The sequence below is a fragment of the Limulus polyphemus genome, unplaced genomic scaffold (genome assembly GCF_000517525.1).
Source record: "Limulus polyphemus unplaced genomic scaffold, Limulus_polyphemus-2.1.2 Scaffold311, whole genome shotgun sequence".
Taxonomy (NCBI): domain Eukaryota; kingdom Metazoa; phylum Arthropoda; class Merostomata; order Xiphosura; family Limulidae; genus Limulus; species Limulus polyphemus.
The window spans coordinates 549,851-561,361 of record NW_013665921.1 but is presented as its reverse complement, the minus strand read 5'-3'; positions in this window follow the sequence as shown (position 1 = coordinate 561,361).

The following is an 11,511-nucleotide window of genomic DNA, read 5'->3' as shown; positions in this document are numbered from 1 at the left end:
GACTAGCTGCCTTCCCTCTAGACTTACACTAGCGCAGATAGCCCTCGTGTAGCTTTGCGCGAAATTAAAAAAACAAACAAACAAATCAATTTATGGTATTTACATATGAAACTCAGTCCCCTAAGAGTAGCTGGATAGGTCACAAAATAACAGGAGATCTGACAAGACATTTATTCCATAATAGTTCAGAGTTCCCTGAACAACTGTGCTCGTGGGAGTGAAATAAAAATGACTGGACCCAATGTAAGACACGACGAATCTTTATTTGATAATTTAGAGATATTGTGTACACTTGCTTAAGACACTGGGCAGTCACTTTTACCGGATCATAAGGTGTTTTCTCTCCAACAGTATTGACCAAGATCATATCTCAGACTGTTTAAACCTTACTTTATCAGATTCAAAGGTAATATCAGATTTACCCAAAGTGACTATCACTACCCACATTATTGATTTATTCTCATTACAACGTAATGGGAGTTGTTACCTCAAGGCATCACCTGATCTGCCATTGGAAGGTAGTGTTGTTGACATCCTTACACAGTGAGCAGCATTGCCGCAATATTTTCTATAGGCAGTCCAGCTGTTCTCTAATGAGGATGACATATAACAAAGGAAACTAGAATGACAACAATTTGAGGACGTTCTTGGTAATATGCCACGTGATAATTGCAAATATCAGAATACCCGATACGTTCTGAAAACACTATTTTACAATGCATGGTATGCTTATATGCCATACATGGCTTCAAAAATGATGATAGAAAGCTCTTAGTTGGGCTATAATCTGCCGGTAACTGTTTAATTCGTAATACCTGTAAAACATGTTGAGTTTCATGGCTCACAGACGACACCTTAACTATCGTTAGAAGCACGTGATGCTTTTTTGGTAGTCTATCTATGGCTACTAGTATATGTGGTGTATAATGTCGAAATATATGTATATTGCAATACAAGTGTATCAATAAGTATATCTGAATAGTGATGCACATGTGTACAGAATATTACACAAGACCATTCATGAGTGAATGTTGTATATTTTATTAACATCGGCATGGTAAAACATGCCAATATATGCATGGAAATACATGTGGTGCCTGCATCCATACGTACGAAGTAAACTCCCAAGTGGTATTGCTTTTTTTGTTTCTCTTTAACTAGGCTGATTTGTATCAGATAAGAATCCAAAACGGAAGTAAGATGTTAGTATTAATGAACTTCCATGATCAGAAAAATCGAGGTTAGCACCAGCGTATTGTTCAGCCTATATTGATTACTTGTGTAGGTACCGGACTTTTCAATCTAAACCCCCACTCAATTCCTACTGGAAACGTGCTAAATGAAAGATTGGGGCTGGATTCAAGATAGTCGTTGCCGCAATAATGATGATTGCGGAGGTCACGGCTGAATGGAAATCAAGCACGAGACCTGATGAAATCTGTATGGTCAGGGACATCTACACGTGTGAGGTATATAATGTCTACAGGCAATATATGCATCAGCACATAAGCCTGAAGAAATGCAACATTATCATGGTAATAGTTTTAGAACAGAGAACCTGGCCATTACAGCTTTAACCCACACTTTTGACCAACCATAGTTCGACTTTATAATGGTCTCCAACCATTATTAGTCTCAAAGTGGGTTCCTCGTCATCGAAATAGTTCGACCTTACATTTCAATCCCGACACTTTCTGTTTAGATCCTTAATCCTTATAGCTATATTGTTTTCAACTAACCAGTTTTGAATAATCTTATTTGTGCTGTGTATACACCTGAAACTGAGGGTATGTTAACCTAGATTTACATGTTCAGTGACTATGAGGCCATACCAGAATATCCAGCAGTACCGGAGACCCTTAAGGCTGGCCTAGCTCTCAAACTAATTAGCTGATGCAACCCTTACATTACAATCTTATATTCAAAAGAGGTAACCATATTGCATTTCAAAAAACTCGTACTATTAGAGTAGGTGCCAAATAATCTTAACTAACCCCTCGGTGTTCAACACGTTGCTCTGTGCTTAACCCTAAACAAACAATATTTTATCCACTCGTGGTTAAGTGACATGTTTACAGGCCTACAATGCTAAAGTCCGGGGTTCAAATCCCCGCGTTGAACAAAGCACAGAAAACCTATTATGTAGCTTTGTGCTGAAGGAAAAAAAAAACACTCATCTCTCACGCTTTTGAAGACTTTAATTGAAATATAAAGATGCACAAAAACAAATCATTTTTTTTTTATTTGCTCTTTTAGAAATGTAATTTGAAGATCTCTAACAAGGATGCATAAGTTTTAGAAAAAATTATGTGGCTTTAAATTTTACCGTCTATCTATATTCGCTCTTTTTATTTCTTAAATTTAATATTAGAAATGTGTACGTAATAGACAGTTTATTAGATAAGTTAATTGTTTAATTAAACAGTTTTAACTAAAGGTGTGGTGAAATGATGACTTGGATGCACGTAGTTTATAAACTGTGTTTAAAGGGTTTATGTATTGTATGTAAGGTTTGCTTTATTTTAAATCTGATGTACTTATTTTTAAAGCATAACAACAGTTTCGGTTGAAATGTTGACTACGCAAATCACAGAATATTCTTAACATATATAATTTAGTTGTAGTTTTAAATCCTGAAACATATTATGTTGGACGTAATACAGTTTACAAACAATTTTTCATGCCAACAAAAATGCCCCCAGTAAGGCCGTAACTTACATCTCGCTGCGTCCATGATGTTACATACGTTTACCGAGAATTTGTTAGAGAAACTTATATTTCAAGAAAGCAGTGACATTAGTGACGGTGTTAGGCATAAGCAGACTAAGTAGTTGCTTGGTTTTTCGACTGACTTGCCTGTTTCGGTATTGTACTCATTTAAAAAGTGATCCAAAAACACATCACGCAGAACTTTTCAGGAACGGATTGGTTGTTGATTGCAGTACATGCGCAATGTGCATGATTTGAGAAAGATACTGGTGTAATACTGTGAGTGATGTGACTAATAATGGCTTTTAACAAGTGTATTAATACGTATTGTGTTGCTGTATTTTTTGATTTGTGGAAATAGCACAATTAATAAATTTTTAAGAAGGAGAGCAAAAATATTACCATTTAAGGCCCCTAATGGAATAGCTCCGGTCCCGAATGTCAAATTTGATATAAATGTTGGAGATATCCCACCAACAACAATATTTTATAAGTTCAGAAAACAGCTAAAATGGGATAGAAAAAAAACAATGCTTCGTCACCGTTAACGTTACATCATGACGAAACGTTTTTATTCTACTTTAATATATAAACATATCCCACAAAACGTGTTACAAAAACCACACATCATACTCACCGGAAGAACGCACTAAACCTCTAACATATGGATTTCTCCAGGACGACGTGAATATAAATGATCACACTAAATACAGAAGTTATTAATATATAGCATTACCATTTTGAATACGCAGATCAGTAAGTCAAGTGAAAACCACAGTTGGTATAAAGTTGTGATAGAACGGTATGTACTAGTATTATATTTTAACAGTGTGTAGCGTTCGCTGGTTGTCTAATACCACCAAAAACTCATACTCGTAGTATCAGATTAGAAATCTATATTTTTTTTAGATTTGGATATTCCTTGTGCTTAAAACGTTGGCTGCCATGTGACCCACCGGTGGGTCACAACCGACTTTTAGTTATGAACTGTGTGACCCACCGATGGGCCACAGATAATTATGTCTCAAAGTTAGATTTTTCTTGTTACATATGAGTTTGAAACACTATAACTGCTCCTAGGCACCTTCTGAATGTTTAATTTTATTTATACTTAATTTATTATGTGGCAGCCAACGTGTTAATGGCGTTGAAAAAAATGGGAATATGGATCAACTTGGATACCAGGACCATCCAGAAAGACACTTGCAACAAGTCGTACCCCCAGGCACCGTAAGCTGGGAATCCACGAACATAAAGGTCAGTGCTAAAAGCCGTCAACGTACCACAGGCAATAATACGGAACATAATCAAGAAAGATCTTCATCGGGAAAAGCAATAGAAGTCGTATACAGAAGATGTTTGGAAGACATACCCGTTCAACTGTCATATATCCAAAGTAGCTAGAGAATGAAATGGGTATTCCTGCTATTCCATACTGGTGGAGTAACCAGACACAGCACCTATGGATTTCTGCGCGTTTGGGCTGTTGAAACAAGCGCTTGGTAACCGCCGTTCTATCACACTAGACTTGTGGAAAATAGTGAGGATGAAATGTTATGGACACAATAGCCTTACGACAGGGCTTTCTGCAATGGAAACTGTGCTTTGTGTGGTATTTTTTAAGATGTGTGGCCTTTAGATAAAACAAGACAAGACGTGTGACAAGAGCTATAACAACGTGTTGAGGCTTCAAAATAGTTTTAATATAACGAACTCAACAACTATATGACACACAAATAGAAACGCTCACTACAACGTTAAAACACGATTTCAGTGTCACACAGTCATTTTCAAGGATTTTAATATATTCTTCGGGCCAATAATGAACCTAATCGCAGCTTTAAATTAATAAATCAAACACTAATCTGTAAAATAGATATACATTTTATAACTTTTCACCGTCTATACTTGTATCAGTTTACATCCATAAATAGTTTACATATTAATATTTTCAAGTTCACGAACCTTTTAGGATTGCATTTCCAATTACTAAGAATTAAGAGCACCCACTATGTATTACATTCACGACGCCTCCTCTATCCTCGTAAATTCTTGTCATAACCAATCTTCAAATGATATTTTATTGTGGATAAATTTGCACAGTTAATAAAAAAAATAGAAGAAAACAAGTAAAGCAATAGAAAAACATCTTTATTAAAATGTCATTTTGAGCCACTCATTGGTCACTGGAATACTTAATTTTGTTTAGCATTTAAAAAAGAATAAGTCCACCATCCTAAACAACTGTACAACAACAACAACCATATATCCCACTACATTTTAAAAGTATAGGCGTGGCAGTAAAAAACCATAAAAGTTGACACACAAAAAAAAAGGATTACATTTAAATTCTTTAAAACAAGTACTTAGTAAAAAGTTGTATACAAAGAAAATACTTCTCAGAATAGTCATCATACGTTACATGTTAAGCATGTTTATAAAACTATCAACTCAGTGAAATGTTGGCCAATTTCAATAATAAAATAAACCATAAAAATCTTGCAAATCAAGCTAACTACTGGCCAGGTTTATAGAACTAGCACAAGGAAATTTCATTGAATTATGGAAAGAATAAAACCTTGCTACTAGTTACAACATTAAATAATATTATCCTATGAATGAACTAAATGCTTGCTGATCTTATTTTAATAACATATAGCTTTAAGTTGAAAGTTACATCAAATCTAAGGATAATCAACAATGATAAAATTCAAAGAAATCCAAAATGTTAATTTACTGGCCAATTAGAAAGCTTGTGCTTAAAACCATTAGCTGAATTACACAGTCCAATTCCTGATGTAAACGGAGGTGGTCTCAAAATTATGATTTAGTGCCAAACAAACCTTTACTATTAGCTATATACATCACCTTATTCAATTAGAATCTGATTTTACAAATGCCTACACTTTTCCAATTGCATAAAATATTTAACATTTGGAGAATGATCTACCAAAACATTAAATCTCCAGTAAACCATCTAAGGAAGAGCTTACAGTACCTTACTTAACCACATTTCAACAAACTGTTGAGCACCAATAAATATGGATCAAAATATCATTCAATTGCAATTGTAAATGTGATCATATGCTTAGTTTCTGTGCATGAATTTCTTGACATTATAACCATTCCTCAGATTCTCAATATTGACCCAGCAAAAGAATATCAGAATTGCAAAACATGAAGCCAAAGCTTCGAATTTCCCAGGCAGACCAAAGTTTATTCCCCAAAATACATTGGAATGTCAAAGTATTTTGGGTTATATTTTAAAAAGTGGCACCTTAGATTGACCAGATTTCAACTTGGCAGAAGAAAATCCAGCTTATGAGTACTTCTGCTTTTAAAAAGATTAACACTTTTCCATCTTTGTGTGTGTAAAACCTGTAACCTATGGGACAATAGATGGCACTGTACAATGAAACAGGTATTTAGACAGCAATTAGTAATTATTAAAAATTTTGAAACTCAAGAGAACAAACAGCAAAGCATAGGATTCTGAAAGGATTTTTCAATAATAAACTAACTTCACGAGATTTATACATTTTGAAATCTCATCTGAAATCTCTATATAATTTTTAGATTTATTATGGAAAATGTACAAAAATATTTTCAAGTAGTTACAACTAACTTAGCATTACAGAGTTCAAAAACAATGAAAATACCATCCATATAGTTTGTATCTCTTTAGCAAATACACACTCTATAAGAGAGGTATGGTCTTTAATGTTTTGACCTATGATACAGAACATGAAATATGAATGTTGACACAGAGTCAGATAAAGGTCACTTATGGTGTTATTTGTAGATCTGAATGTAATAAACATTTATACATTTTATGTCCATATGTATTTCTAAGTCATGAAGTTAGGCTTGTGCAATACACAAGAAAAACCTGCAACCTTATTGTTTCTCTCTTTACTAGCAAATTCTATAATTTCTTTTTAAACATTAAAATATAAGTACTTCTGATAGTTATAAAAATGGTATTTGCTTAAGCAAAAATAACATTGAATGTGTTCTCCCTCCCCCCCATCCCGAGTGATTGGATTATTGGATTACAGATTAACAAATAAAATTTGTAACTGCTACTTAAGAGCTTACACAGTAGATTTTAGCCTATCACTAACTAGCTCTACAACCATGATTATGAAAAATTATTTTGATACATTTTTCTGGACATATATCATATCCTAGTAATATAACTGAAAAACCATGCTATACACTTTCCATACACTAATACATAAGATACTACAAATGTGCTTTATCATGGAGTTCTGTTAACTATAGTTAAAAAAAAAAAATCTAAAAATCAATGTTTTTAATTTTAAAAAAAAGCAATTTTTCTATGAATACAGATCTTTGAAGAAAGAAATAGCAATTGATAGCAATCCACAGAGCATAAGAAATAAGCAAATTAATTCTTACTCTGTAAAAATACTTGGAAAAATAATTATTGATGACTTTTGAAAATGAAGAGAGAGAACACCATATTAATCTGTATTTACTTCCTATTATCAGCTGAAGAACACTGCTATATATGTGTCATAAAATCTTTTAAACATTGCTATATTTAATATTACAAAAAAAAAAAATAATAGTAGGCATTTTGTCACACAACACCAAACTCAGTTGACCAATGCAGAGTTCAAAAACTTTGAAATAAGTGGTGTGGGATTAAATATGAAACATAAAACTTATTTCTGCGTGTGTGTGTGTGTTTTACTAAATATGAAAAATTGCATGCTGGAAAATTCACTAAAATCCAATCCTGTCACACAAGAGTAAAAATTAAAGGAACAAACTTATTACACACTAGTGGTTCCACAGAAACATCCAGCCACAAAAAGAAACAAAACAAATTCGTTTTGTGGAACATTTAGAATTTTTTGTGAAATTTACAATCTCTACCTGTTAGGAATAGGCAAAAAGTGCTATTTTTTTAGTTCACTGTAAAATAAATAACCCTCATAACTTTCACTTCAAATCTTCTTGTACAAGTTAAATTAGAAAACAACACTTCTGCTGACTTCTAATCCCCCTTCACTATCATTGCTAGTAGGCTCATGATCCATAAGCTTTGGGACCCATCATACCATACGACATTTGTGGGCAAAAGTCAGAGCCTTGAACCAGTGAAAACTGAAATCAAGGGCAAACGATGCTAACGTTATGAATGCCAAAAATTTCAACTGTACTTGATAATTAAATTAGGATCAATAAATTGCAGGTACAACTACAATATTGCAGAATTTGTTCAGTAACTTTTCTTTGCAAATAAGTTTCTATCCATTGTTTATAATTTCACCAGCAATACAAGAAAATTCGGGGAAGTTTTAAATAAAAACAACATATGAAAAAGCAGAGTAACAAAATTGTTTATGCAGTAATATACTTAGAATCAAAAATTTACATGTACACTCAAATCTGTCAAAAGTCTACTTATTAGAAAATAATTCACTAAATCCACACACTTATACTTGACTTTTATAAATCATAATGGATATTGTTTAGACGGATAAATATATAGGACTATAAAGAACAGCCGTGAGATATTTTAATATACTAACTGCTGATTTCTTATCTTCACACAACTGTTGCAACTTATACATCAGTTTGTGAGCATTTCTATATAAACACCTGATTTACATTTACTGAGGTGAACAATTTAAATAGAAATACAGAGAAGAAATTTTCAGAACAAAAATGCTGTAAACTAATTTTTGTGATACTGTAAAGAAAAAAAGAAATGCTTGGTTTGGAGGTTGCTAATTTTATTAGACTAATGGTAATCGTTTTTTGATTTTAATTAAATTTGGTGGTCTTAAACACTGTTTACAAAGTAAGATCTTTAAGTTTTGGAAGGTTATTTAGTTTATAGTTTAAAGCTATATATGTATCTCCTCTAATTTCATGAGTAACATAAAATGTTATTTTAATATGACTTATACATTTTTGTTTTCATAAAAAGTTTCTAAATCCAATTATCTGAATAGACACCTAAAAGTTGATTGTTGGCCTTGTAGGAACTATTTAGTACAACAGCCAGTATTTTAAAATTATATTTTGTATGTTATAAACACCTCTCTCCTTATCCTACTGCTCCTTAAGATACAGAAATAAAATATAGAAATTACTTCAATAATATTAGATACCTTAGGCCTTGGAACAAAACAACAGTTACAAAAACATACAAAAGTAAATCCTGTGAATGGAGAATAAAGCAATATTAATAAAGAAGGCTACAAATTTAAAATGCTTAAAATAAGGAATTTCTAATACTTGGATTACATAGAACTATAAACTAGCTATTTTAAAAAGACTACTTAATATTTTTATGTTAACTGCGTGAACAAGAACAGCTGATTAATCCACATTTTTTTTCATTCTTTACTAAAATAAAATGTTATTAAAGTTTAGAAAACAATGTGTTTTTTTTTCATAAAAATAAAATATTATTCTTGAACTCTGAATGAGTTCCAAGAAGTAAAGTTGAAAGTAAAAGTAATGATTTTATCTTGAACTTTATAAATCATCAGGAACTAAAAAGTGTTAAAAATGATTAGATTTTCATACAGTAATTTTAAATTTCTTTCAATCTAACTTCAACTGATTAATAATATGGGATCTTCACAATTAATAACTGAACATATTAATTTGTAAAAATTCTGAAATATTTATGATTATTATTTATTTTTTATTAAAGTACAAAATATTACATTTGAAATTAATTTAAAATGTATGCATCAGAAGCTGCATTTTGTAACGTACAACTAAGAAGGAACATTTTAAAACTCCTAATTCATCTATTAATGTTAAAAATTCACCCAAAATTATTTTCACTCACTTTCAACTGAGAAATTACCTCTTACATTAGACTGACATTCATGCCATTTTAACGCAACTCCTAATAATAAGATAATGAAGCTGTTAACAATAAGAAAAATGTTACAATACCATAAGTAATACATAAAATTATATCTTAAGAAATACTGTTGACTTCACTATTGAGAAAATCACAGAAATTCAAAACACTAAAATGTCATTTACAAACCCTTGCATTTCACAAGACCTCGAAACAGAGTTGACATAGTGTTATCCTTACAAGCATTGATATATAAGTGGACTTGAAAAATGTGAATCATACCAATTCTTGGTACAGTTAGTAGCAAAAATATCAAGCACACAAGACTGATAAGGATTTATGTATCGATGGGTAAAATACTGATAGTTATTAAAAGCAAAATGTTATCAATTAACACCCAAAACTTATAAACACTTGTTTGTGTGTATATTATGTAGTAAATGCTTGTAATACTACTAACATATACTGTAAAAAAATAATCTTAAATAATTTAGTAATAAAAACTATAGTATAATTTTAACCCTACACACATACTTCTGTGGGCTATTTATCTGATGACTTCTAGTTAAGATGCTTTAAAATAATATGTATTTGACTAAAAAAAAAAATTGAGGATCTACACGTAATTAACAAACATTTAAGTTAAATTAAGAAATGCAAACATGCATTTGGATCTCAAGCAAAATGCTACAAGTCACATTTTCAACTGATATGATGTCTAAAAATATTCAGTTAACTATTAACTAATAGTACTGGTTTTTATAATATGGTTCACTAAACAAGCTATTTTTAGTGGAAACATCTACAAACAACCTTTTATGTGCATTTTTATCATATATCAATTCCATATACATTAACCACCTATAAAAATACTTAGTGAAAAATATTGTCTTAATATTCTAAATTAACTCTTTGAAAAAAAGAGTCACCTTTCCATGACTTTTCATAGAATGATAAGTATAGAAAAGAACAGTCATCAAACAAAATGTCACCTGAGTAAGTGCAAAAGTTAATGGGCAGTGGAGCTTTCTTACAATGCTGTAGTGTTCAAAAATATTATTTAAGTTATACTTATGGACAACATCTAGAAACTCTTTTTAAACAAAATAAAAAGGAAAAAATTACAGTTTGTTCAAGATTTACCATTTCAGTAAATAGTTTTGATGTTCAGTATGTACATTGCTTATTTATGAACAAGTTTAGATACTTTATTTTAACATCTCCTTAAAACTAATTGGTAACTTTATATGCCATAAACCTTTTTCTACACTATATAACCAGTTCCAGATTACTCAGGGATTCATAATAGTTAAATAGGTCAAGAAAATTAACCATACAAGGGGAATCTTAACTTCATTATGTGTTGAAAAACTTGGATATGTGGAAGAAATGTCCTATAACATACGATATATAAACAGAAAAACCTATAGAGGTTGCACAGTGAAAACACGTCAGCTAATTAACATTTTTTTTAAGACACTGACTTTTTCACTCTTAGTTTATTTTTGCAACATGCACTTCTACACCATTAACTCACCATGGCTTGCGGTAATAAAAATAGGTTTAATACCAATATAATTAGTTTGCATACCATTTCTGATGGCAAGAAAGAAATTAAGATATTTTAAATTTTTACTAAATGACATATTTTTAAACTTTTGTTTGTGAAATTTTTTTGCAAATGTCTGGATATCTTTTAACTGTACAGGAAATTTAGATTACATATATATAGACAAATAAACAACTGTTTCTTCATAGTTCAAATGAAGCCATTAATGGCCGTCAATACCTTAAAAATATAGCTATCATTGCAAAGTATTACACATTCCAAAAACAGAGAGATTCTTCCATCTCAATATCATTTGAAAACATTTTAAAGCTATATTCTGTGTAATTACTTGCAAAACTGCTTTATAGATATATATATATATATATATATATAT